The sequence below is a fragment of the Psammomys obesus genome, unplaced genomic scaffold, assembly GCF_907164565.1.
Source record: "Psammomys obesus unplaced genomic scaffold, mPsaObe1.curated_primary_1811, whole genome shotgun sequence".
NCBI classification, from domain to species: domain Eukaryota; kingdom Metazoa; phylum Chordata; class Mammalia; order Rodentia; family Muridae; genus Psammomys; species Psammomys obesus.
Genome location: NW_026593286.1, coordinates 41949747 through 41955537, shown reverse-complemented (window position 1 = coordinate 41955537; position 5791 = coordinate 41949747).

Here is a 5791-nt window from a genome sequence, read left to right as displayed (position 1 = left end):
CTGAGACTGACATGCAACCAAGGACCATGTATGAATGTAACCTAGAACCTCTGCTCAGATGTAGCCTGTGGTAGCTCAGTAACCAATTGGTTTCCCATAGTGAGGGGAACAAGGACTATTTCTAACAGGAACTCAAGGACTGGCTCTTTGGCCTCCCCACCCCCCAAGGGAGGAGCAGTCCTGTTAGGCCACAGAGGAGAGCTTTGCAGCCAGTCCTGAAGATACCTGATAAAACAGGATCAGATGAATGGGGCAGAGGTCCCCCCTATCAGTGGACTTGGCAAGGGGCGCGGTGGAGAGGAGGGAGGGACTGGGAGGGAATGAGGGATCGGGACACGGCTGGGATACAGAGTTAATAAAATGTAACTGATAAGAAAAAAATAAAATACAAAAAATAAAAATAAAAATAAAAAATAAAAAAAAACCAAAAAACAAATGCATGGTGAGTAAAGATAAAATATTTTGTTCAGTTGTGAGGTTCTCAGGTCATTAGGCTCTATGATTTTTGGACCTATCCTAAGGCAACTCATCATCATAGGGACTACATGAAGAAGTAAAAGACCTGGACGGGACAAGAGCTCCACAAGGAGAGAAACAAAACCAAACAATCTGAGCACAGGGGTCTTTTCTGAGACAGATATTCCAACTGAGGTCCATTCATGTAGATAACCTTGAACCCCTGCTCAGATGTAGCCCATGGCATTTCAGTATCTAAATGGGTACCCTAGTAAGGGGAACAGGGGCTGTTTCTGATATGAACTCAGTGGCTGCCTCTTTGATACCTTCCCATGAGGCTGGAGCAGCCTTGCCAGGCCACAGAAGAGGACAATGAAGCCAGTTCTGATGAGACCTCATAGGCTAGGGTCAGATGGAATGGGAGGAGGACCTCCTCTATCATTGGACTTGGAGAGGGGCATGGGAGAAGATGGGAAAGAGGGTGGGATCGTGAGGGAATGAGTGAGGGGGCTACAGCTGGGATACAAAGTGAATAAACTGTAATTAATATAAAAATAAAAATAATTTGAAAGAGAAAAAAAAAAAAGGCTGGTTGTATCATTTGTTCAGTCTCCGTGTGCTGTGAAAGTGCAGGATTATCTGAAGTCCTGACTGGGACGGTCTGTGATGCTAACAATTTATCTAGCCATTTTAAGTTGTTCTGTATGCAGTAGGGTTTTTTGTTTGTTTGTTTTTGTTTTTGAGAAAACAGTTACTAAGGCAGTCTGTGATTGGATCAGGCAAGATGTTGGAATAAACATGTCTCAGAATCTCAGCATCCTTCAGGATGAATTCTGTCAATGCTGTTTCATTTTCACTGGTGTCTTCTCCTTTTGTTCTATAAACATATAAACCTTCACAGGTAATATACATTTTTGTAAAACATGTGTATGTAATATGCAGTGTGTACAATTTAGATGAAAATAATTCTCTGCTCTTTGCAGATGAAAGGTGAAAGGCATCTGTCTTTTTTCATAAACCAGTCTGTGATTCAAACTGTAATACAAATTTCATCTATGCCATATGAAAGGATGCATGAAAATCCTGAGAACTTTGTAGCCAACAAGATTTATTAGCTATGTAGACACATTTTCTCATGTCTCAGCCATCAGAGCTGTTCCCATATAGAGGGATCAGCAATGCATGTCACCTGTTTTGTTGTCCTCTTTGATTTCTTTCTTCCTGCTATAGCCAAGATCTTCAGGCGGTCTCCCCTGGTCAAATATAATTTTTATTAATCTGGATGGCATCCACAGTTTCTCTTTTCCTATTGAAACATAGACAAAGCCTCTTCTCCAACATAACATATTTCCTCACCTTCGTTAGGAAGTTAAGATATCCTTAGTATAGACAAGATTTAGCTCAGTAGTTTTTTTCTATAATCTGATGTCTCTCAGCAGCTGTAGCTTTTTGTTCATTAGCATTTAAAATTTTTAAAGTTAATAAATATGTAAAAACTATTTTATTTTATTAGAGACATATGCTGGAGCATTGCCAGTCTTAATTTGTAAAGGTATTCCCATAATTGCCATAACTTTTAATAAACGGGTAAATGCATAATCAGTCTTTTCAGAACTTAAAGGAATCATCAAAATCTTGAATGTATGTCTATAGTATGGTGCACATATTTCAGTTTACCAAACTCTGCAAAATGAAACACATCTATTTGCCAAATTTCATTTCTTTGGCTAGCTTTAGGGTTACTTCCTGCAGTTAATAGAGTTTAGTTATATAAAGAACAAATGTGACATTTTCTTATAATTTCCTTGGTTTGTTGCCAAGCAATAAAAAAATCATCCATACAATGGTTAGTTGTGGATCGAGGAAATTGCTTGCAAATTATTTCTAAGGGATGTTGTACAAAATATTGTCACAAGGTAGGACTCTTCAATATTCATTTTAATGTATTTTTATTAATTATAGTTTATTCATTTTGTATCCCAGCTGTAGCCCCCTCCCTCATCCCCTTCCAATCCTACTCTTCCTCCCTCATCTCCTCCCATGCCTCTCCCCAAGCCCACTGAGAGCAGAGGTCCTCCTCCCCTTCCATCTGACCCTAGCCTATCAGGTCTCATCAGGACTGGCTATATTGTCTTCCTCTGTGGCCTGGTAAGGCTGCTCCCCCATCAGGAGGAGATGATCAAAGAGCCAGCCACTGAGTTCATGTCAGAGACAGTCCCTGTTCCCATTACTAGGGAACCCACTTGGACACTGAGCTGCCATGGGCTACATCTGCACAGGGGTTCTAGGTTATCTCCATGCATGGTCCTTGGTTGGAGTATCAGTCTCAGAAAAGACCCCTGGGCCCAGATTTTTTGGTTCTGTTGCTCTCCTTGTGGAGCTCCTGTCCCCTCCAGGTCTTTCAAAAGACCTGGAGGTCTGTCCGCCTTCTTTCGTAAGAGTCCCTGTACTCTGCCCAAAGTTTATTCAACATTTCTTTTGGCAAGACCTTCTACTGGTATTTCTTGGTTGGTGTTTCATGGTTAAATGTGAGCATAACGAAAGCAAATCTTTGTCTTGTTTCTCAAGGGGTGTTGAAAAAAAAGCAATCTTATAAACCAATCACTATGATAGGCCATACCTTAGATAAGGCAATGGGATTCCAGGCTGTAAAGAATCCGTTGACTGAATGATTGCTCTCAGATCCAACAACACCCTCCATTTGCCAGGTTTCTTTTTAATGACAAATATGGGATGAAGTTTCTGATTTCTTTAAAGACTCAGATGTTGTGCTGGAAGCTGGCTTTTGAGAGGGTACATGATGTTTTGCTGTGAGCTGTCTTGTGTGAGGGGCATGACTTTGGTCAGCTGAGGACATCCATGGGTGGACTGAGAGGAGAGGAGATGTGTAGAATTCTACAGACAGTGAGGCAATGCCTCTCAGAGTGGTATCACTGTGCTGATCTTCATTCATCGACACTTCACTTCATAGAGAGAAATGTTCTAGGGAACTTCTCGGAGCAATCCAACTGACTCTTGTGGGTTCTGCTGGCTTTCAGGACAAACATCCTCAAACAGACAAACATCTGCTGAATCATGCTGATTTGTGTTGCTCTTTGGTGTTGGCATTTGAACTGAACTGCTGGTGTCCACACAACAGAGTGGACTCACCCCAAGGAACTACTTCTTAAAAGGGCTACAACCCTCTTTCCAAATAACCTTCTTTTTCCCCTACCTCTGATCAGTAGGTTGGAAGGAAGTATTTAAGAAGAACCCTAAATAAGGTAGGTTTGAAGAAAAATCTAAGCCTACAATGGGAGAATTACAAAGGCTAGTGGACTCTTCTATATGTTGAACTTCCAGCTGCTCTTGGACCAGCTAGCTGTTCTAGTGCCTGGTTTTTTTTTGTTTGTTTGTTTGTTTGTTTGTTTGTTTGTTTTTGTCATAGGTCATTGCTCAATCCAAGCAAGGCTGGTCAGTCAACCACCTTAGTGGTAAGACAGCTGCTGTTTTATCATCAGTGGCTCCCCCATATAAATTAGAAGAATCCGCCTCTGCTGTATTGTGTTTATGAACAGCCTGGACAGTTTGTAACTATCTTTGATAACATCTTAAAATGTCTTTATCAGGAGAATTACCTATTTTATGGCTTGTCCTTAAAGTTGGAGAGAGTCTAATCTGTGTTTCCCATTGTTGTAACTGAGGTCTTCCTCATAAATTTAGAGCTATATCAACCATGTATAGCCTTCTGGCTCTGTGCACTTAAGCCATTTTATACTTAGTTCCACCTGTGATAAAGTTACGACTTCTTGAAATTGGATATTTCTCCTGAAGAGGCCACTCTGGATGTCAAGATTTTGATGAGATTGTAGTTCTCTCTGCTCCTGGTCTACCATTCCTTCAGCTTCAATCTTAATCATAAATGCCTTTATTTTTGGCCTCTGATCATCTATAGAAGTTGACCCCTTCTGGGTTTTCTTGGCCCCTTCTGGGTTTTTGTTTTATCTATAGACGTTGCTCTGACTTTGATATCTGGGTTTTTAATTCTCCAGAGCAGTGGTGTTTCATTGTTTCTAGCTTATTTGAATTTGGTATTGTGGCCTGCAAGAGCTCCCCTACTGGGCATTTTTTGATAAGGGGTTACCTCACTTATCTGTTGTTGATCTACATCCATTAGTCCAATGTCCAATTTTGCCATACCGTTTGCGTATTCCAGAAGGCATAGGCCCTTTTTTTGGAACTAGTTCGGTTTTCTTTGCAATTCTTTCTGAAATAACCTTGGTCACCACAATTAATACATTTGAGAGTTTGGATTTTATCAAAACCTTTAGAGATCACTTCTCCTATTAAGGTCATATCATGTGAATGAAATCTAATATCAACTGTATTTCGAATCCATTCATCTATTGGTGCTGAACTTGCTTTTAAGAGCCTGATCACCTCTTTACATTCAGTGTCAGCATTTTCAAAAGCTGAAGGTTCAATTAGTACCTTCCTAGCTAGTGGATCTGATACCTTTCTATCTACATCTGAAGTCAATCTTTGTGAATAGTCAGTGAATGTTTGTTTCTTTTGGACCTTGCATAATCAGAGTTCAAGTCTTTTTCCTGTTTCTTCAACCTTGTCCCAAGCATTTAAGGCTACCATGTGACATAATGCCACAGTTTCTTTGTCTTACACAACTTGCATCTGTACCTCAGCATATTGATTTTCACCTAGCAGCTGATCTTCAGAAATATTGATACTTCTGGCCCTGTTTCTCTGTCCTATCTCCCAAACCTCTTCTCTCCATCATGAACCAGGTTCTAATATTGCTCTTGTCATATCTTTCCGGTCTTGGGGCATTATTCTACTCTGGATTGCCCAAGAAATTAATATTTATTTTATGAACAGTTTATGCATTCCAAAATTAGTGACACTTTCTTTAAATTTTCTCAAATTCAGCACATCCACAGGCTGCCATCCATATTCTTCATAGCCTTGTGGGTGTCCAGTATCTGCTGGCATTTGCTGTACACTAACCAGATAAGCTAAGGTTTATTTTCTAACAACCTTTGATTCGCTTTCCTGGTTTTCATCCTGTCTTTAGCTTAGTATTTTTCTTATTTTTATTTATTAATTTTTGTAATTTTTCTTCTAAGGCCTGTGTTCATCTTCTGTACTTCTCTTTTTCTTGTACCCTTGCTATATTAGCATTTTCATCTTTCTGATTTATAAAATTTTGTAATTTTTCTTCTAAGGCTCATAGCCATGTTTTGTTATTCTCTTTTTATTGTATCTCTGATAGCTTACCATTTTCCTCATTCTGATTTATAAATTTTTGCTTTTTTTTTCTGAATTGTGAGCATCCCCCTTG